The sequence below is a fragment of the Oncorhynchus nerka genome, linkage group LG23 (genome assembly GCF_034236695.1).
Source record: "Oncorhynchus nerka isolate Pitt River linkage group LG23, Oner_Uvic_2.0, whole genome shotgun sequence".
In the NCBI taxonomy this organism is placed as follows: Eukaryota; Metazoa; Chordata; class Actinopteri; order Salmoniformes; family Salmonidae; genus Oncorhynchus; species Oncorhynchus nerka.
Window position 1 is genome coordinate 13,955,483 of NC_088418.1, and position 25,423 is coordinate 13,980,905.

At 41.7% G+C, this 25,423-nt stretch overlaps 1 protein-coding gene across 2 annotated transcripts in view; it reads right to left on the reverse strand.

Moving 5' to 3' along the window:
* The window catches only part of LOC115107171 (carbonic anhydrase-related protein 10), a 360,898-nt gene that overhangs the window by 262,485 nt on the left and 72,990 nt on the right, over positions 1 to 25,423 (reverse strand). The window lies entirely within an intron of this gene.

A 25,423-nucleotide genomic window follows, 5' to 3' on the forward strand; every position in this document is an offset into this window, starting at 1 on the left:
TCTCTTCAACACACATACCTCTCTACCCCATCTGTTCAACACATATACCTCTCTACACCATCTGTTCAACACAATCACTTCTCTACTTCATCTCTTCAACAGATCTACCTCTCTACCTAATCTCTTCAACACACATACCTCTCTACCTCATCTCTACAACACATATACCTCGCTACCTCTTCTCTTCAACACATATACCTCTATACCTCATCTCTTCAGCAGGCATACCTCTCTACCTCATCTCTTCAACACATATACCTCTCTACCTCATCTCTTCAGCAGGCATACCTCTCTACCACATCTCTTCAACACATATACCTCTCTACCTCATCTCTTCAACACATATACCTCTCTACCTCTTCTCTTCAACACATATACCTCTCTACCTCATCTCTTCAGCAGGCATACCTCTCTACCTCATCTCTTCAACACAATCACTTCTCTACTTCATCTCTTCAACAGATATACCTCTCTACCTAATCTCTTCAACACACATACCTCTCTACCTCATCTCTACAACACATATACCTCGCTACCTCTTCTCTTCAACACATATACCTCTATACCTCATCTCTTCAGCAGGCATACCTCTCTACCTCATCTCTTCAACACATATACCTCTCTACCTCATCTCTTCAGCAGGCATACCTCTCTACCCCATCTCTTCAACACATATACCTCTATACCTCATCTCTTCAACACACATACCTCTCTACCTCATCTGTTCAACACATATACCTCTCTACCTCATCTCTTCAACACACATACCTCTCTACCCCATCTGTTCAACACATATACCTCTCTACCTCATCTCTTCAGCAAATATACCTCTCTACCCCATCTCTTCAACACAATCACTTCTCTACCTCATCTCTTCAGCAGGCATACCTCTCTACCTCATCTCTTCAGCAGACATACCTCTCTACCCCATCTCTTCAACACAATCACTTCTCTACCTCATCTCTTCAACACATATACCTCTCTACCTCATCTCTTCAACAGACATACCTCTCTACCCCATCTCTTCAACACAATCACTTCTCTACCTCATCTCTTCAGCAGGCATACCTCTCTACCTCATCTCTTCAGCAGACATACCTCTCTACCCCATCTCTTCAACACATATACCTCTCTACCTCATCTCTTCAGCAGACATACCTCTCTACCCCATCTCTTCAACACATATACCTCTATACCTCATCTCTTCAACACACATACCTCTCTACCTCATCTGTTCAACACATATACCTCTCTACCTCATCTCTTCAAAACACATACCTCTCTACCCCATCTGTTCAACACATATACCTCTCTACCTCATCTCTTCAGCAAATATACCTCTCTACCCCATCTCTTCAACACATATACCTCTCTACCTCATCTGTTCAACACAATCACTTCTCTGCCTCATCTCTTCAACAGATATACCTCTGTACCTCATCTCTTCAACAGATATACCTCTCTATCTCATCTCTTCAACACACATACCTCTCTACCCCATCTGTTCAACACATATACCTCTCTACCTCATCTCTTCAGCAAATATACCTCTCTACCCCATCTCTTCAACACATATACCTCTCTACCTCATCTGTTCAACACAATCACTTCTCTACCTCATCTCTTCAACAGATATACCTCTCTACCTCATCTCTTCAACAGATATACCTCTCTACATCATCTCTTCAACACACATACCTCTCTACACAATCTGTTCAACACAATCACTTCTCTACCTCATCTCTTCAACAGATATACCTCTCTACCTCATCTCTTCAACACACATACCTCTCTACCTCATCTCTTCAACGCATATACCTCTCTACCTCATCTCTTCAACACATATACCTCTCTACCCCATCTCTTCAACACACATACCTCTCTACCTCATCTCTTCAACACACATACCTCTCTACCCCATCTCTTCAACACACATACCTCTCTACCTCATCTGTTCAACACAAGTACCTCTCTACCTCATCTCTTCAACACACATACCTCTCTACCCCATCTGTTCAACACATATACCTCTCTACCTCATCTCTTCAGCACATATACCTCTCTACCCCATCTCTTCAACACACATAACTCTCTACCCCATCTGTTCAACACGTATACCTCTCTACCTCATCTGTTCAACACACATACCTCTCTACACCATCTGTTCAACACAATCACTTCTCTACTTCATCTCTTCAACAGATATACCTCTCTACCTAATCTCTTCAACACACATACCTCTCTACACCATCTGTTCAACACAATCACTTCTCTACCTCATCTCTTCAACACATATACCTCTCTACCTCATCTCTTCAACACACATACCTCTCTACCTCATCTCTATAACACATATACCTCGCTACCTCTTCTCTTCAACACATATACCTCTCTACCCCATCTCTTCAACAGACATACCTCTCTACCCCATCTCTTCAACACACATACCTCTCTACCTCATCTCTTCAACACATATACCTCTCTACCTCATCTCTTCAACACATATACCTCTCTACCTCATCTCTTCAACACATATACCTCTCTACCTCATCTCTTCAACACAATCACTTCTCTACCTCATCTCTTCAGCAGGCATACCTCTCTACCTCATCTCTTCAGCAGACATACCTCTCTACCCCATCTCTTCAACACATATACCTCTCTACCTCATCTCTTCAGCAGACATACCTCTCTACCCCATCTCTTCAACACATATACCTCTATACCTCATCTCTTCAACACACATACCTCTCTACCTCATCTGTTCAACACATATACCTCTCTACCTCATCTCTTCAACACACATACCTCTCTACCCCATCTGTTCAACACATATACCTCTCTACCTCATCTCTTCAGCAAATATACCTCTCTACCCCATCTCTTCAACACATATACCTCTCTACCTTCTCTCTTCAACACAATCACTTCTCTACCTCATCTCTTCAGCAGGCATACCTCTCTACCTCATCTCTTCAGCAGACATACCTCTCTACCCCATCTCTTCAACACAATCACTTCTCTACCTCATCTCTTCAACACATATACCTCTCTACCTCATCTCTTCAACAGACATACCTCTCTACCCCATCTCTTCAACACAATCACTTCTCTACCTCATCTCTTCAGCAGGCATACCTCTCTACCTCATCTCTTCAGCAGACATACCTCTCTACCCCATCTCTTCAACACATATACCTCTCTACCTCATCTGTTCAACACAATCACTTCTCTACCTCATTACTTCAACAGATATACCTCTGTACCTCATCTCTTCAACAGATATACCTCTCTACCTCATCTCTTCAACACACATACCTCTCTACCCCATATCTTCAACACACATACCTCTCTACCCCATCTGTTCAACACATATACCTCTCTACCTCATCTGTTCAACAGATATACCTCTCTACCTCATCTGTTCAACACAAGTACCTCTCTACCTCATCTCTTCAACACACATACCTCTCTACCCCATCTGTTCAACACATATACCTCTCTACCTCATCTCTTCAGCACATATACCTCTCTACCCCATCTCTTCAACACACATACCTCTCTACCCCATCTGTTCAACACATATACCTCTCTACCTCATCTGTTCAACACACATACCTCTCTACACCATCTGTTCAACACAATCACTTCTCTACTTCATCTCTTCAACAGATATACCTCTCTACCTAATCTCTTCAACACACATACCTCTCTACACCATCTGTTCAACACAATCACTTCTCTACCTCATCTCTTCAACACATATACCTCTCTACCTCATCTCTTCAACACACATACCTCTCTACCTCATCTCTACAACACATATACCTCGCTACCTCTTCTCTTCAACACATATACCTCTCTACCCCATCTCTTCAACAGACATACCTCTCTACCCCATCTCTTCAACACACATACCTCTCTACCTCATCTCTTCAACACATATACCTCTCTACCTCATCTCTTCAACACATATACCTCTCTACCTCATCTCTTCAACACAATCACTTCTCTACCTCATCTCTTCAGCAGGCATACCTCTCTACCTCATCTCTTCAGCAGACATACCTCTCTACCCCATCTCTTCAACACATATACCTCTCTACCTCATCTCTTCAGCAGACATACCTCTCTACCCCATCTCTTCAACACATATACCTCTATACCTCATCTCTTCAACACACATACCTCTCTACCTCATCTGTTCAACACATATACCTCTCTACCTCATCTCTTCAACACACATACCTCTCTACCCCATCTGTTCAACACATATACCTCTCTACCTCATCTCTTCAGCAAATATACCTCTCTACCCCATCTCTTCAACACATATACCTCTCTACCTCATCTCTTCAACACATCACTTCTCTACCTCATCTCTTCAGCAGGCATACCTCTCTACCTCATCTCTTCAGCAGACATACCTCTCTACCCCATCTCTTCAACACAATCACTTCTCTACCTCATCTCTTCAACACATATACCTCTCTACCTCATCTCTTCAACAGACATACCTCTCTACCCCATCTCTTCAACACAATCACTTCTCTACCTCATCTCTTCAGCAGGCATACCTCTCTACCTCATCTCTTCAGCAGACATACCTCTCTACCCCATCTCTTCAGCAGGCATACCTCTCTACCTCATCTCTTCAGCAGACATACCTCTCTACCCCATCTCTTCAACACATATACCTCTATACCTCATCTCTTCAACACACATACCTCTCTACCTAATCTGTTCAACACATATACCTCTCTACCTCATCTCTTCAACACACATACCTCTCTACCCCATCTGTTCAACACATATACCTCTCTACCTCATCTCTTCAGCAAATATACCTCTCTACCCCATCTCTTCAACACATATACCTCTCTACCTCATCTGTTCAACACAATCACTTCTCTACCTCATCTCTTCAACAGATATACCTCTGTACCTCATCTCTTCAACAGATATACCTCTCTACCTCATCTCTTCAACACACATACCTCTCTACCCCATATCTTCAACACACATACCTCTCTACCCCATCTGTTCAACACATATACCTCTCTACCTCATCTGTTCAACAGATATACCTCTCTACCTCATCTGTTCAACACAAGTACCTCTCTACCTCATCTCTTCAACACACATACCTCTCTACCCCATCTGTTCAACACATATACCTCTCTACCTCATCTCTTCAGCAGACATACCTCTCTACCCCATCTGTTCAACACACATACCTCTCTACCTCATCTCTTCAACACACATACCTCTCTACCTCATCTCTTCAACAGACATACCTCTCTACCCCATCTCTTCAACACACATACCTCTCTACCTCATCTCTTCAACACATATACCTCTCTACCTCATCTCTTCAACACATATACCTCTCTACCTCATCTCTTCAACACAATCACTTCTCTACCTCATCTCTTCAGCAGGCATACCTCTCTACCTCATCTCTTCAGCAGACATACCTCTCTACCCCATCTCTTCAACACATATACCTCTCTACCTCATCTCTTCAGCAGACATACCTCTCTACCCCATCTCTTCAACACATATACCTCTATACCTCATCTCTTCAACACACATACCTCTCTACCTCATCTGTTCAACACATATACCTCTCTACCTCATCTCTTCAACACACATACCTCTCTACCCCATCTGTTCAACACATATACCTCTCTACCTCATCTCTTCAGCAAATATACCTCTCTACCCCATCTCTTCAACACATATACCTCTCTACCTCATCTCTTCAACACAATCACTTCTCTACCTCATCTCTTCAGCAGGCATACCTCTCTACCTCATCTCTTCAGCAGACATACCTCTCTACCCCATCTCTTCAACACAATCACTTCTCTACCTCATCTCTTCAACACATATACCTCTCTACCTCATCTGTTCAACACAATCACTTCTCTACCTCATCTCTTCAACAGATATACCTCTCTACCCCATCTCTTCAACACAATCACTTCTCTACCTCATCTCTTCAACACATATACCTCTCTACCTCATCTGTTCAACACATATACCTCTCTACCTCATCTCTTCAACAGACATACCTCTCTACCCCATCTCTTCAACACAATCACTTCTCTACCTCATCTCTTCAGCAGGCATACCTCTCTACCTCATCTCTTCAGCAGACATACCTCTCTACCCCATCTCTTCAACACATATACCTCTCTACCTCATCTGTTCAACACAATCACTTCTCTACCTCATCTCTTCAACAGATATACCTCTGTACCTCATCTCTTCAACAGATATACCTCTCTACCTCATCTCTTCAACACACATACCTCTCTACCCCATATCTTCAACACACATACCTCTCTACCCCATCTGTTCAACACACATACCTCTCTACCTCATCTGTTCAACACATATACCTCTCTACCTCATCTCTTCAACACACATACCTCTCTACCCCATCTGTTCAACACATATACCCCTCTACCTCATCTCTTCAGCAAATATACCTCTCTACCCCATCTCTTCAACACATATACCTCTCTACCTCATCTCTTCAACACAATCACTTCTCTACCTCATCTCTTCAGCAGGCATACCTCTCTACCTCATCTCTTCAGCAGACATACCTCTCTACCCCATCTCTTCAACACATATACCTCTCTACCTCATCTGTTCAACACAATCACTTCTCTACCTCATCTCTTCAACAGATATACCTCTCTACCTCATCTCTTCAACACACATACCTCTCTACCCCATCTGTTCAACACATATACCTCTCTACCCATCTGTTCAACACATATACCTCTCTACCTCATCTGTTCAACAGATATACCTCTCTACCTCATCTCTTCAACACATATACCTCTCTACCTCATCTCTTCAACACACATACCTCTCTACCCCATCTGTTCAACACATATACCTCTCTACCTCATCTCTTCAGCACATATACCTCTCTACCCCATCTCTTCAACACACATACCTCTCTACCCCATCTGTTCAACACATATACCTCTCTACCTCATCTGTTCAACACACATACCTCTCTACACCATCTCTACAACACATATACCTCGCTACCTCTTCTCTTCAACACATATGCCTCTCTACCCCATCTCTTCAACAGACATACCTCTCTACCCCATCTCTTCAACACACATACCTCTCTACCTCATCTCTTCAACACATATACCTCTCTACCTCATCTCTTCAACACATATACCTCTCTACCTCATCTCTTCAACACAATCACTTCTCTACCTCATCTCTTCAGCAGGCATACCTCTCTACCTCATCTCTTCAGCAGACATACCTCTCTACCCCATCTCTTCAACACATATACCTCTCTACCTCATCTCTTCAGCAGACATACCTCTCTACCCCATCTCTTCAACACATATACCTCTATACCTCATCTCTTCAACACACATACCTCTCTACCTCATCTGTTCAACACATATACCTCTCTCTACTCATCTCTTCAACACACATACCTCTCTACCCCATCTGTTCAACACATATACCTCTCTACCTCATCTCTTCAGCAAATATACCTCTCTACCCCATCTCTTCAACACATATACCTCTCTACCTCATCTCTTCAACACAATCACTTCTCTACCTCATCTCTTCAGCAGGCATACCTCTCTACCTCATCTCTTCAGCAGACATACCTCTCTACCCCATCTCTTCAACACAATCACTTCTCTACCTCATCTCTTCAACACATATACTCTCTACCTCATCTCTTCAACAGACATACCTCTCTACCCCATCTCTTCAACACAATCACTTCTCTACCTCATCTCTTCAGCAGGCATACCTCTCTACCTCATCTCTTCAGCAGACATACCTCTCTACCCCATCTCTTCAACACATATACCTCTCTACCTCATCTCTTCAGCAGACATACCTCTCTACCCCATCTCTTCAACACATATACCTCTATACCTCATCTCTTCAACACAATCACCTATCTACCTAATCTGTTCAACACATATACCTCTCTACCTCATCTCTTCAACACATACCTCTCTACCCCATCTGTTCAACACATATACCTCTCTACCTCATCTCTTCAGCAAATATACCTCTCTACCCCATCTCTTCAACACATATACCTCTCTACCTCATCTGTTCAACACAATCACTTCTCTACCTCATCTCTTCAACAGATATACCTCTGTACCTCATCTCTTCAACAGATATACCTCTCTACCTCATCTCTTCAACACACATACCTCTCTACCCCATATCTTCAACACACATACCTCTCTACCCCATCTGTTCAACACATATACCTCTCTACCTCATCTGTTCAACAGATATACCTCTCTACCTCATCTGTTCAACACAAGTACCTCTCTACCTCATCTCTTCAACACACATACCTCTCTACCCCATCTGTTCAACACATATACCTCTCTACCTCATCTCTTCAACAGATATACCTCTCTACCTCATCTCAACACACATACCTCTCTACCCCATATCTTCAACACACATACCTCTCTACCCCATCTGTTCAACACACATACCTCTCTACCTCATCTGTTCAACACATATACCTCTCTACCTCATCTCTTCAACACACATACCTCTCTACCCCATCTGTTCAACACATATACCTCTCTACCTCATCTCTTCAGCAAATATACCTCTCTACCCCATCTCTTCAACACATATACCTCTCTACCTCATCTCTTCAACACAATCACTTCTCTACCTCATCTCTTCAGCAGGCATACCTCTCTACCTCATCTCTTCAGCAGACATACCTCTCTACCCCATCTCTTCAACACATATACCTCTCTACCTCATCTGTTCAACACAATCACTTCTCTACCTCATCTCTTCAACAGATATACCTCTGTACCTCATCTCTTCAACAGATATACCTCTCTACCTCATCTCTTCAACACACATACCTCTCTACCCCATATCTTCAACACACATACCTCTCTACCCCATCTGTTCAACACATATACCTCTCTACCTCATCTGTTCAACAGATATACCTCTCTACCTCATCTGTTCAACACAAGTACCTCTCTACCTCATCTCTTCAACACATACCTCTCTACCCCATCTGTTCAACACATATACCTCTCTACCTCATCTCTTCAGCACATATACCTCTCTACCCCATCTCTTCAACACATACCCCATCTGTTCAACACATATACCTCTCTACCTCATCTGTTCAACACACATACCTCTCTACACCATCTCTTCAACACATATACCTCTCTTCAACACATATACCTCTCTACCCCATCTCTTCAACAGACATACCTCTCTACCCCATCTCTTCAACACACATACCTCTCTACCTCATCTCTTCAACACATATACCTCTCTACCTCATCTCTTCAACACATATACCTCTCTACCCCATCTCTTCAACACATATACCTCTCTACATCTCTTCAACACAATCCTTCTCTATCATCTTCAGCAGGCATACCTCTCTACCTCATCTCTTCAGCAGACATACCTCTCTACCCCATCTCTTCAACACATATACCTCTCTACCTCATCTCTTCAACAGACATACCTCTCTACCCCATCTCTTCAACACATATACCTCTCTACCTCATCTGTTCAACAGATATACCTCTCTACCTCATCTGTTCAACACATATACCTCTCTACCTCATCTCTTCAACACACATCTCTACCCCATCTCTTCAACACATATACCTCTCTACCTCATCTGTTCAACACATATACCTCTCTACCTCATCTCTTCAACACATATACCTCTCTACCCCATCTGTTCAACACATATACCTCTCTACCTCATCTGTTCAACACACATACCTCTCTACACCATCTCTTCAACACATATGCCTCTACCTCTTCTCTTCAACACATATACCTCTCTACCTCATCTCTTCAACAGACATACCTCTCTACCCCATCTCTTCAACACATACCTCTCTACCTCATCTCTTCAACACATATACCTCTCTACCTCATCTCTTCAACACATATACCTCTCTACCTCATCTCTTCAACACATATACCTCTCTACCTCATCTCTTCAACACAATCACTTCTCTACCTCATCTCTTCAGCAGGCATACCTCTCTACCTCATCTCTTCAGCAGACATACCTCTCTACCCCATCTCTTCAACACATATACCTCTCTACCTCATCTCTTCAGCAGACATACCTCTCTACCCCATCTCTTCAACACATATACCTCTATACCTCATCTCTTCAACACACATACCTCTCTACCTCATCTGTTCAACACATATACCTCTCTACCTCATCTCTTCAACACACATACCTCTCTACCCCATCTGTTCAACACATATACCTCTCTACCTCATCTCTTCAGCAAATATACCTCTCTACCCCATCTCTTCAACACATATACCTCTCTACCTCATCTCTTCAACACAATCACTTCTCTACCTCATCTCTTCAGCAGGCATACCTCTCTACCTCATCTCTTCAGCAGACATACCTCTCTACCCCATCTCTTCAACACAATCACTTCTCTACCTCATCTCTTCAACACATATACCTCTCTACCTCATCTCTTCAACAGACATACCTCTCTACCCCATCTCTTCAACACAATCACTTCTCTACCTCATCTCTTCAGCAGGCATACCTCTCTACCTCATCTCTTCAGCAGACATACCTCTCTACCCCATCTCTTCAACACATATACCTCTCTACCCCATCTCTTCAACACATATACCTCTCTACCCCATCTCTTCAACACATATACATACCTCATCTACCACATACCTATCTGTTCAACACATATACCTCTCTACCTCATCTCTTCAACACACATACCTCTCTACCCCATCTGTTCAACACATATACCTCTCTACCTCATCTCTTCAGCAAATATACCTCTCTACCCCATCTCTTCAACACATATACCTCTCTACCTCATCTGTTCAACACAATCACTTCTCTACCTCATCTCTTCAACAGATATACCTCTGTACCTCATCTCTTCAACAGATATACCTCTCTACCTCATCTCTTCAACACACATACCTCTCTACCCCATCTCTTCAACACACATACCTCTCTACCCCATCTGTTCAACACATATACCTCTCTACCTCATCTGTTCAACAGATATACCTCTCTACCTCATCTGTTCAACACATATACCTCTCTACCTCATCTCTTCAGCACACATACCTCTCTACCCCATCTGTTCAACACATATACCTCTCTACCTCATCTCTTCAGCACATATACCTCTCTACCCCATCTCTTCAACACACATACCTCTCTATCTGTTCAACACATATACTCTTCATCTGTTCAACAGATATACCTCACCTCATCTGTTCAACACATACCTCTCTACCCCATCTCTTCATCACATATACCTCTCTACCCCATCTCTTCAACACATATACCTCTCTACCTCATCTCTTCAACACACATACCTCTCTACCCATCTCTTCAACACATATACCTCGCTACCTCTTCTCTTCAACACATATGCCTCTCTACCCCATCTCTTCAACAGACATACCTCTCTACCCCATCTCTTCAACACACATACCTCTCTACCTCATCTCTTCAACACATATACCTCTCTACCTCATCTCTTCAACACATATACCTCTCTACCTCATCTCTTCAACACATATACCTCTCTACCTCATCTCTTCAACACAATCACTTCTCTACCTCATCTCTTCAGCAGGCATACCTCTCTACCTCATCTCTTCAGCAGACATACCTCTCTACCCCATCTCTTCAACACATATACCTCTCTACCTCATCTCTTCAGCAGACATACCTCTCTACCCCATCTCTTCAACACATATACCTCTATACCTCATCTCTTCAACACACATACCTCTCTACCTCATCTGTTCAACACATATACCTCTCTACCTCATCTCTTCAACACACATACCTCTCTACCCCATCTGTTCAACACATATACCTCTCTACCTCATCTCTTCAGCAAATATACCTCTCTACCCCATCTCTTCAACACATATACCTCTCTACCTCATCTCTTCAACACAATCTCTTCATCTCTTCACAGGCATACCTCTCTACCTCATCTCTTCAGCAGACATACCTCTCTACCCCATCTCTTCAACACAATCACTTCTCTACCTCATCTCTTCAACACATATACCTCTCTACCTCATCTCTTCAACAGACATACCTCTCTACCCCATCTCTTCAACACAATCACTTCTCTACCTCATCTCTTCAGCAGGCATACCTCTCTACCTCATCTCTTCAGCAGACATACCTCTCTACCCCATCTCTTCAACACATATACCTCTCTACCTCATCTCTTCAACAGACATACCTCTCTACCCCATCTCTTCAACACATATACCTCTCTACCTCATCTCTTCAACACACATACCTATCTACCTCATCTCTTCAACACATATACCTCTCTACCCCATCTCTTCAACACACATACCTCTCTACCCCATCTGTTCAACACATATACTCTTCACCTCATCTCTTCAACAAATATCTCTACCTCATCTCTTCAACACATCTCTTCAATCTGTTCACATATACCTCTCTACCCCATCTGTTCAACACATATACCTCTCTACCTCATCTGTTCAACACATATACCTCTCTACCTCATCTCTTCAACACATATACCTCTCTACCTCATCTGTTCAACACATATACCTCTCTACCTCTTTCAGCAAATATACCTCTCTACCTCATCTCTTCAACACATATACCTCTCTACCTCATCTCTTCAACACATATACCTCTCTACCTCATCTCTTCAACACACACCTCTCTACCTCATCTCTTCAACAGACATACCTCTCTCCCCATCTCTTCAACACAATCCTCTCTACCTCATCTCTTCAACACATATACCTCTCTACCTCATCTCTTCAACAGACATACCTCTCTACCCCATCTCTTCAACACAATCACTTCTCTACCTCATCTCTTCAGCAGGCATACCTCTCTACCTCATCTCTTCAGCAGACATACCTCTCTACCCCATCTCTTCAACACATATACCTCTCTACCTCATCTCTTCAACACATATCACCTCTCTACCTCATCTCTTCAACAGATATACCTCTCTACCCATCTCTTCAACAGATATACCTCTCTACCTCATCTCTTCAACACACATACCTCTCTACCCCATCTCTTCAACACACATACCTCTCTACCCCATCTGTTCAACACATATACCTCATCTCTTCATCTGTTCAACAGATATACCTCTCTACCTCATCTGTTCAACACAAGACCTCTCTACCTCATCTCTTCAACACACATACCTCTCTACCCCATCTGTTCAACACATATACCTCTCTACCTCATCTCTTCAACACATCTACCCCATCTCTTCAACACATATACCTCTCTACCCCATCTCTTCAACACATATACCTCTCTACCTCATCTGTTCAACACACATACCTCTCTACACCATCTGTTCAACACAATCACTTCTCTACTCATCTCTTCAACATATACCTCTCTACCTAATCTCTTCAACACATCTCTTCCCCATCTCTTCAACACATATACCTCTCTACCTCATCTCTTCAACACATCCTCTTCCTCATCTCTTCAACACATATACCTCTCTACCTCATCTCTTCAACACATATACCTCTCTACCTCATCTCTTCAACACAATCCTTCTCTACCTCATCTCTTCAACACATACCTCTCTACCTCATCTCTTCAGCAGACATACCTCTCTACTCTCTTCAACACATATCACCTCTCTACCTCATCTCTTCAGCAGACATACCTCTCTACCCCATCTCTTCAACACATATACCTCTATACCTCATCTCTTAAACACACATACCTCTCCCCATCTCTTCAACACATATACCTCTCTACCTCATCTCTTCAACACATATACCTCTCTACCCCATCTCTTCAACACATATACCTCTCTACCTCATCTCTTCACAAATATACCTCTCTATCTCTTCAGCACATATACCTCTCTACCTCATCTCTTCAACACAATCACTTCTCTACCTCATCTCTTCAGCAGGCATACCTCTCTACCTCATCTCTTCAACAGACATACCTCTCTACCCCATCTCTTCAACACAATCACTTCTCTACCCCATCTCTTCAACACATATACCTCTCTACCTCATCTCTTCAACAGACATACCTCTCTACCCCATCTCTTCAACACAATCATACTCTCTCATCTCTTCAGCAGGCATCCTCTCTTCATCTCTTCAGCAGACATACCTCTCTACCCCATCTCTTCAACACATATACCTCTATACCTCATCTCTTCAACACACATACCTCTCTACCTAATCTGTTCAACACATATACCTTCTACCTCATCTCTTCAACACACATACCTCTCTACCCCATCTGTTCAACACATATACCTCTCTACCTCATCTCTTCAGCAAATATACCTCTCTACCCCATCTCTTCAACACATATACCTCTCTACCTCATCTGTTCAACACAATCACTTCTCTACCTCATCTCTTCAACAGATATACCTCTGTACCTCATCTCTTCAACAGATATACCTCTCTACCTCATCTCTTCAACACACATCTCTCTCCCATCTCTTCAACACACATACCTCTCTACCCCATCTGTTCAACACATATACCTCTCTACCTCATCTGATCAACAGATATACCTCTCTACCTCATCTCTTCAACAGATATACCTCTCTACCTCATCTCTTCAACACACATACCTCTCTACACCATCTGTTCAACACAATCACTTCTCTACCTCATCTCTTCAACACATATACCTCGCTACCTCATCTCTTCAACACATATACCTCGCTACCTCTTCTCTTCAACACATATACATCTCTACCCCATCTCTTCAACAGACATACCTCTCTACCCCATCTCTTCAACACATACCTCTCTACCTCATCTCTTCAACACATATACCTCTCTACCTCATCTCTTCAACACATATACCTCTCTACCTCATCTCTTCAACACATATACCTCTCTACCTCATCTCTTCAACACAATCACTTCTCTACCTCATCTCTTCAGCAGGCATACCTCTCTACCTCATCTCTTCAGCAGACATACCTCTTTACCTCATCTCTTCAACACATATACCTCTATACCTCATCTCTTCAACACATATACCTCTCTACCTCATCTCTTCAGCAGACATACCTCTCTACCCCATCTCTTCAACACAATCACTTCTCTACCTCATCTCTTCAGCAGGCATACCTCTCTACCTCATCTCTTCAGCAGACATACCTCTTACCTCATCTCTTCAACACATATACCTCTATACCTCATCTCTTCAACACATATACCTCTCTACCTCATCTCTTCAACAGACATACCTCTCTACCCCATCTCTTCAACACATATACCTCTCTACCTCATCTCTTCAACAGACATACCTCTCTACCCCATCTCTTCAACACAATCACTTCTCTACCTCATCTCTTCAGCAGGCATACCTCTCTACCTCATCTCTTCAGCAGACATACCTCTCTACCCCATCTCTTCAACACATATACCTCGCTACCTCATCTCTTCAACACATATACCTCGCTACCTCTTCTCTTCAACACATATACATCTCTACCCCATCTCTTCAACAGACATACCTCTCTACCCCATCTCTTCAACACACATACCTCTCTACCTCATCTCTTCAACACATATACCTCTCTACCTCATCTCTTCAACACATATACCTCTCTACCTCATCTCTTCAACACATATACCTCTCTACCTCATCTCTTCAACACAATAACTTCTCTACCTCATCTCTTCAGCAGGCATACCTCTCTACCTCATCTCTTCAGCAGACATACCTCTTTACCTCATCTCTTCAACACATATACCTCTATACCTCATCTCTTCAACACACATACCTCTCTACCTCATCTCTTCAGCAGACATACCTCTCTACCCCATCTCTTCAACACAATCACTTCTCTACCTCATCTCTTCAACACATATACCTCTCTACCTCATCTCTTCAACAGACATACCTCTCTACCCCATCTCTTCAACACATATACCTCTCTACCTCATCTCTTCAACAGACATACCTCTCTACCCCATCTCTTCAACACAATCACTTCTCTACCTCATCTCTTCAGCAGGCATACCTCTCTACCTCATCTCTTCAGCAGACATACCTCTCTACCCCATCTCTTCAACACATATACCTCTCTACCTCATCTCTTCAGCAGACATACCTCTCTACCCCATCTCTTCAACACATATACCTCTATACCTCATCTCTTCAACACACATACCTCTCTACCTCATCTCTTCAGCAGACATACCTCTCTACCCCATCTCTTCAACACATATACCTCTCTACCTCATCTCTTCAGCAAATATACCTCTCTACCCCATCTCTTCAACACATATACCTCTCTACCTCATCTCTTCAACACAATCACTTCTCTACCTCATCTCTTCAGCAGGCATACCTCTCTACCTCATCTCTTCAGCAGACATACCTCTCTACCCCATCTCTTCAACACAATCACTTCTCTACCTCATCTCTTCAACACATATACCTCTCTACCTCATCTCTTCAACAGACATACCTCTCTACCCCATCTCTTCAACACAATCACTTCTCTGCCTCATCTCTTCAGCAGGCATACCTCTCTACCTCATCTCTTCAGCAGACATACCTCTCTACCCCATCTCTTCAACACATATACCTCTATACCTCATCTCTTCAACACACATACCTCTCTACCTCATCTCTTCAACACACATACCTCTCTACCCCATCTGTTCAACACATATACCTCTCTACCTCATCTCTTCAGCAAATATACCTCTCTACCCCATCTCTTCAACACATATACCTCTCTACCTCATCTGTTCAACACAATCACTTCTCTACCTCATCTCTTCAACAGATATACCTCTGTACCTCATCTCTTCAACAGATATACCTCTCTACCTCATCTCTTCAACACACATACCTCTCTAACCCATCTCTTCAACACACATACCTCTCTACCCCATCTGTTCAACACATATACCTCTCTACCTCATCTGATCAACAGATATACCTCTCTACCTCATCTCTTCAACACACATACCTCTCTACACCATCTGTTCACACAATCACTTCTCTACCTCATCTCTTCAACAGATATACCTCTCTACCTCATCTCTTCAACACACATACCTCTCTACACCATCTGTTCAACACAATCACTTCTCTACCTCATCTCTTCAACACATATACCTCGCTACCTCATCTCTTCAACACATATACCTCGCTACCTCTTCTCTTCAACACATATACATCTCTACCCCATCTCTTCAACAGACATACCTCTCTACCCCATCTCTTCAACACACATACCTCTCTACCTCATCTCTTCAACACATATACCTCTCTACCTCATCTCTTCAACACATATACCTCTCTACCTCATCTCTTCAACACATATACCTCTCTACCTCATCTCTTCAACACAATCACTTCTCTACCTCATCTCTTCAGCAGGCATACCTCTCTACCTCATCTCTTCAGCAGACATACCTCTTTACCTCATCTCTTCAACACATATACCTCTATACCTCATCTCTTCAACACACATACCTCTCTACCTCATCTCTTCAGCAGACATACCTCTCTACCCCATCTCTTCAACACAATCACTTCTCTACCTCATCTCTTCAGCAGGCATACCTCTCTACCTCATCTCTTCAGCAGACATACCTCTTTACCTCATCTCTTCAACACATATACCTCTATACCTCATCTCTTCAACACATATACCTCTCTACCTCATCTCTTCAACAGACATACCTCTCTACCCCATCTCTTCAACACATATACCTCTCTACCTCATCTCTTCAACAGACATACCTCTCTACCCCATCTCTTCAACACAATCACTTCTCTACCTCATCTCTTCAGCACATACCTCTCTACCTCATCTCTTCAGCAGACATACCTCTCTACCCCATCTCTTCAACACATATACCTCTTACCTCATCTCTTCAACACATATACCTCGCTACCTCTTCTCTTCAACACATATACATCTCTACCCCATCTCTTCAACAGACATACCTCTCTACCCCATCTCTTCAACACACATACCTCTCTACCTCATCTCTTCAACACATATACCTCTCTACCTCATCTCTTCAACACATATACCTCTCTACCTCATCTCTTCAACACATATACCTCTCTACCTCATCTCTTCAACACAATCACTTCTCTACCTCATCTCTTCAGCAGGCATACCTCTCTACCTCATCTCTTCAGCAGACATACCTCTTTACCTCATCTCTTCAACACATATACCTCTATACCTCATCTCTTCAACACACATACCTCTCTACCTCATCTCTTCAGCAGACATACCTCTCTACCCCATCTCTTCAACACAATCACTTCTCTACCTCATCTCTTCAACACATATACCTCTCTACCTCATCTCTTCAACAGACATACCTCTCTACCCCATCTCTTCAACACATATACCTCTCTACCTCATCTCTTCAACAGACATACCTCTCTACCCCATCTCTTCAACACAATCACTTCTCTACCTCATCTCTTCAGCAGGCATACCTCTCTACCTCATCTCTTCAGCAGACATACCTCTCTACCCCATCTCTTCAACACATATACCTCTCTACCTCATCTCTTCAGCAGACATACCTCTCTACCCCATCTCTTCAACACATATACCTCTATACCTCATCTCTTCAACACACATACCTCTCTACCTCATCTCTTCAGCAGACATACCTCTCTACCCCATCTCTTCAACACATATACCTCTCTACCTCATCTCTTCAACACACATACCTCTCTACCTCATCTCTTCAGGAGACATACCTCTCTACCCCATCTGTTCAACACATATACCTCTCTACCTCATCTCTTCAGCAGACATACAGTACCTCTCTACCCCAACTCTTCACATAATTTCTGAAGACACTCAATCTGAGACTTGAGTTTCCTCCTATATAGGAGGAATTTATCCAGTACTGTGATTTATCCAGTGAATGGGACTCTAGCTAATGAATAATAAGAATTTGATATCAATCTGAAACACGGAGACATTTCCTTTATAACTCGGTTCGGAGGGTATGGAAGCTGTGGCTGACTTGACAGCAGAGGAGATCCATCACCAGAATGTTAAGAGAGAACATTTATGTTCAGGAGGCACACAGAGAAAGATAGAGCACGTGTGCCGTGTAAATGACATTTAACTGGGTGATGGAGAGGGTGCAGAGAAGTGCTCTGATGCTATTCTTGATGGAGCGTATGTTCAGTGATCTGCATATGAAACACCTCTACGGATCTAAATCGGTTTTCTCTCATTTCATACATTCACTATAATCGGCTCAAAAAGGCTGCGCTCGCTCACCTGAGATGAATAGTTATTACTAAGCCATGACTAAGTTATGGATAAGTTAAGTTAGTAAAGTAAGGCTAACTTACTGCTGATGGTCTTCTATGTACTGCTAGTGGACTGCACTACAGATGTAGGAACTTAATTTGAGCCAGTTTGCTACAGTAGGAAAATAATACTGCAGCAACAGGAAAGGTGAATAATTATATGGATTATAATTAATGGACATTCTTGTAAGGGTTGATACATTTTTCATGAATTGCAAACTGCATAAGCCTTTTTACACCTCAAATACTCTACAGGTTTTAAAGTGCTCCGGCAACATTGTGATCAAATTAAGATCCTACATCTGTAGGTTTTGATTTGTTTCAAGATCAAAGATATTTCGTTTTTTCAGTAGCATAATACATGTTACAGCTGACATTTGAGCAGAGCCAATGACCTAACCAGGAAACAATCTGGTCATGCCATTGGCTTGAGGAAAACTCCTGTCACTGGTCATGTGAACCAGGGGAATCCTCCCTATGCCTTCTAGAATGATAGTCATTGACAGCTGGCCATGGCGTCACACCGGCCACGGGATGGAGGTATTTGGGGAGGTGAGGAATGGAGGGATTTGAAAAGGAGAGAAAATGGTCACTGACCCTCACTGATGGGGAACAGAGGACCAGTCTGAAGGGTTTCCGCTCCCTCTAAAACCCCTTCACATCTTCTTCATTCATCCATACACTTATTTGTCCTTCTGATTTTCTCTCCTATGTCTTTCCTGGTCATCCCTTTTTTCCTCTATCACATCATCTCTTCTCTCCGCAGCCTCCTTTCTCTTCTCTCATATATACTATACACTACATAGCTACTCTTCTTCTCTCATATATACTATACACTACATAGCTACTCTTCTCTCATATATACTATACACTACATAGCTACTCTTCTTCTCTCATATATACTATACACTACTTAGCTACTCTTCTTCTCTCATATATACTATACATACATAGCTACTCTTCTTCTCTCATATATACTATACACTAGATAGCTACTCTTCTTCTCTCATATATACTATACACTACATAGCTACTCTTCTTCTCTCATATATACTATACACTACATAGCTACTCTTCTTCTCTCATATATACTATACACTAGAGAGCAAATGTTCTTCTCTCATATTTACTACACACTAGATAGCTGCTCTTCTTCTCTCATATATACTATACACTAGATAGCTACTCTTCTTCTCTCATATATACTATACACTAGATAGCTACTTTTCTTCTCTCATATATACTATACACTAGATAGCTACTCTTCTTCTCTCATATATACTATACACTAGATAACTACTCTTCTTCTCTCATATATACTATACACTAAATAGCTACTTTTTGACTCATATATACTATACACTAGATAGCTGCTCTTCTTCTCTCATATATACTATACACTAAATAGCTACTTTTCTTCTCTCATATATACTATACACTAGATAGCTGCTCTTCTTCTCTCATATATACTATACACTAGATAACTACTCTTCTTCTCTCATATATACTATACACTAAATAGCTACTTTTCTTCTCTCATATATACTATACACTAGATAGCTGCTCTTCTTCTCTCATATATACTATACACTAAATAGCTACTTTTCTTCTCTCATATATACTATACACTAGATAGCTGCTCTTCTTCTCTCATATATACTATACACTACATAGCTACTCTTCTTCTTTCATATATACTATACACTAAATAGCTACTTTTCTTCTCTCATATATACTATACACTAGATAGCTACTCTTATTCTCTCATATATACTATACACTACATAGCTACTCTTCTTCTTTCATATATACTATACACTAAATAGCTACTCTTCTTCTCTCATATATACTATACACTAGATAGCTACTCTTATTCTCTCATATATACTATACACTACATAGCTACTCTTCTTCTTTCATATATACTATACACTAAATAGCTACTCTTCTTCTCTCATATATACTATACACTACATAGCTACTCTTCTTCTCTCATATATACTATACACTACCAGTGGTGTAAAGTATTTAAGTGAAAACACTTTAAAGAACTACTTTAGGTCGTTTTTTGGAGTATCTGTACTTTACTACTTATAGTTTTGACAACTTGTACTTTTTACTCACTACATTTTCCATAACACCCAGAAGTACTCATTACATTTTGAATACTTAGCAGGACAGGAAAATGGTCTAATTCACGCACTTATCAAGAGAACATCCCTGGTCATCCCTACTGCCTCTGATCTGGCAGACTCTCTAAACACCATTTCATCTTTTATAAATGATGTCTGAGTGTTGGAGTGTGCCCCTGGCAATTTGTAATATTTAAAAACAAGAAAATGGTACTGTCTGCTTTGCTTAATATAAGGAATTTGAAATGGTTTATACTTTTACTTTTGATACCTAAGTATATTTAGAACCAAATACTTTTAGACTTTTACTCAAGTAGTATTTTACTGGGTGACTTTTACTGGAATAACTTTCTATTAAGGTATCTATACTTTTACTAAAGTTTGACAATTGGGTACTTTTTCCACCACTGTACACTACACAGCTACTACACAGCGACTCTTCTTCTCTCATATATACTATACACTAGATAGCTACTCTTATTCTCTCATATATACTATACACTAGATAGCTACTCTTCTTCTCTCATATATACTATACACTAGATAGCTGCTCTTCTTCTCTCATATATACTATACACTAGATAGCTGCTCTTCTTCTCTCATATATACTATACACTAGATAGCTACTCTTCTTCTCTCATATATACTATACACTAGATAGCTGCTCTTCTTCTCTCATATATACTATACACTAGATAGCTACTCTTCTTCTCTCATATATACTATACACTAGATAGCTACTTTTCTTCTCTCATATATACTATACACTAGATAGCTACTCTTCTTCTCTCATATATACTATACACTAGATAGCTACTCTTCTTCTCTCATATAGCTATATATACTATACACTAGATAGCTGCTCTTCTTCTCTCATATATACTATACACTAGATAGCTACTCTTCTTCTCTCATATATACTATACACTAGATAGCTACTTTTCTTCTCTCATATATACTATACACTAGATAGCTACTCTTCTTCTCTCATATATACTATACACTACATAGCTACTCTTCTTCTCTCATATATACTATACACTAGATAGCTGCTCTTCTTCTCTCATATATACTATACACTAGATAGCTACTCTTCTTCTCTCATATATACTATACACTAGATAGCTACTCTTCTTCTCTCATATATACTATACACTAGATAGCTGCTCTTCTTCTCTCATATATACTATACACTACATAGCTACTCTTCTTCTCTCATATATACTATACACTAGATAGCTGCTCTTCTTCTCTCATATATACTATACACTAGATAGCTACTCTTCTTCTCTCATATATACTATACACTACATAGCTACTCTTCTTCTCTCATATATACTATACACTAGATAGCTACTAGATAGCTGCTCTTCTTCTCTCATATATACTATACACTAGATAGCTACTCTTCTTCTCTCATATATACTATACACTACATAGCTGCTCTTCTTCTCTCATATATACTATACACTAGATAGCTACTCTTCTTCTCTCATATATACTATACACTAGATAGCTACTTTTCTTCTCTCATATATACTATACACTAGATAGCTACTCTTCTTCTCTCATATATACTATACACTACATAGCTACTCTTCTTCTCTCATATATACTATACACTACAAAGTTAATCTTCTTCTCCTCAATCACCTTTCCTTTCCTTTCTTTACCCTTCATGTACTCTCCTCCCACTCTTCTTCACCCATCATGTCCTACCCTTTCCTTTTCTCTCTCACCTTCTCTCCATTTTAATCATCCATGTCCCCTCCTCTTCATCACCTCCGCTTCCCTGCTTTCTGTTCTCCCCTCTTATTCCCTTCATCCTCTTCTCTCTCTGCTCTCCTCTTCCTCCCCTTCTCTCTCTGCTCTCCTCTTCCCCCTCTTCTCTCTCTGCTCTCCTCTTCTCTCTCTGCTGTCCTCTTCCTCCTCTTCGCTCTCTGCTGTCCTCTTCCTCCTCTTCTCTCTCTGCTCTCCTCTTCCTCCTCTTCGCTCTCTGCTCTCCTCTTCCTCCTCTTCTCTCCTCTTCCTCCTCTTCTCTCTCTGCTCTCCTCTTCCTCATCTTCTCTCTCTGCTCTCCTCTTCCTCCTCTTCTCTCTTTGCCCTCCTCTTCTCTCTCTGCTCTCCTCTTCCTCCTCTTCTCTCTTTGCCCTCCTCTTCTCTCTCTGCTCTCCTCTTCCCCCTCTTCTCTCCCTGCTCTCCTCTTCCTCCTCTTCTCTCTCTGCTCTCCTCTTCCCCCTCCTCTCTCTGTTCTCCTCTTTTCTCTCTGCTGTCCTCTTCCTCCTCTTCTCTCTCTGCTCTCCTCTTCTCTCTCTCTGCTCTCCTCTTCCTCCTCTTCTCTCCCTGCTCTCCTCTTCCTCCTCTTCTCTCTCTGCTCTCCTCTTCCTCACCTTCTCTCCTCTTCTCTCTCTGCTCTCCTCTTCCTCCTCTTCACTCTCTGCCCTCATCTTCTCTCTCTGCTCTCATCTTCCTCCTCTTCTCTCTTCTCTCACTTTCCTCCACTTCTCTCTGCTCTCCCCTTTCCTTTATCCTCTCCTCCATCACTTCTTCTCTCCTCTGTCTTTTCTAATCCTAGCTCCAACCCCCTCCTCATCTCTACTCTCCTCCTCTCTGCCCTTCCCTCTCTCCTTTATTTCCTCTCCTCCCTCCTTCCATGCTTTCTGTCCGTCCGTCCGTCCATCATTCAGTAGATGTTAAATAAAGTGGAGGTTATGAGGGACATACTGTCCCATATCAATCACACCTCCACTTAACTTCTTATGGGCAGGTGGGACGGTAGCATCCCAAATGGCCATCATCCGCAATTCAAACTACAGAATTCTAAATATTTTACTTTCATAAAATCACAAGTGTAATATATCAAAATAAAGCTTAACTTCTTGTTAATCCAGTCAGATTTCAAAATGGCTTTACGGCGAAAACACACCATGCGATTATCTGAGGACAGCGCTCCGCATAAGCAAAAGCATATTTCAAACAGGCAGGTGCGACACGAAAGTCAGAAATAGCGATATAATAAATGCCTTACCTTCGACGATCTTCTTCTGTTGGCACTCCAAAGTGTCCCAGATACATCACAAATGGTCCTTTTCTTCGATAATGTCCTTCTTTATAACTATAAAAACTCAGTTTAGCTGGCACGCTTCAGTAAATAATCCACCCAGATTCCCTCCATCAAAATGCATAGAAAATGATTCCCAAACGTTACTAATCAAATTTTCCAAACAAGTCAAACAATGTTTATAATCAAACCATAGGTACCCTAATAGGTAAATAAACGATAACATTTAAGATGGAGAATCGTTATTGTCTTTACCAGAGAAAAATACCAAAGAACGCGTTCTCTTCCACGCACTTGGAAACACTACAGCCAAAATGGGAGCCACCGAGAAAAACTACAATTTCTGGCTCATTTTTCAAACAACCATCAGGAAACTCTTTCTAAAGACTGTTGACATCTAGTGGAAGCCCTAGGAACTGCAATCTGGGAGGATGTTGCCTTATAATAAAAGTGACAGCCATTGAAAACAGTGGTAGGCTGAATATTTTTTGGGGGGATGGTTTGTCCTCTGGGATTTGCCTGCCATATCAGTTCTGTTATACTCACCGACATAATTTTAACCGTTTTAGAAACTTAAGAGTGTTTTCTATCCAAATCTACCAATTATATGCATATCCTGAGTAACAGGCCGTTTACTTTGGGCATGCTTTTCATCCGGACTGCCCCCTACCCAAGAGAGGTTAATAGCCACAGCTGTCCCTGCACTGTGTGTGTGTGCTTGTGTGTCTGCGTGTGTGCTGTGATTTGCTTTCACTGGCAATGGGAAAATCAGCCATAGTGGATGTGTCTCCTGAGCAGTCCTGGAAAGCTGCAGTGATTGACAATGAG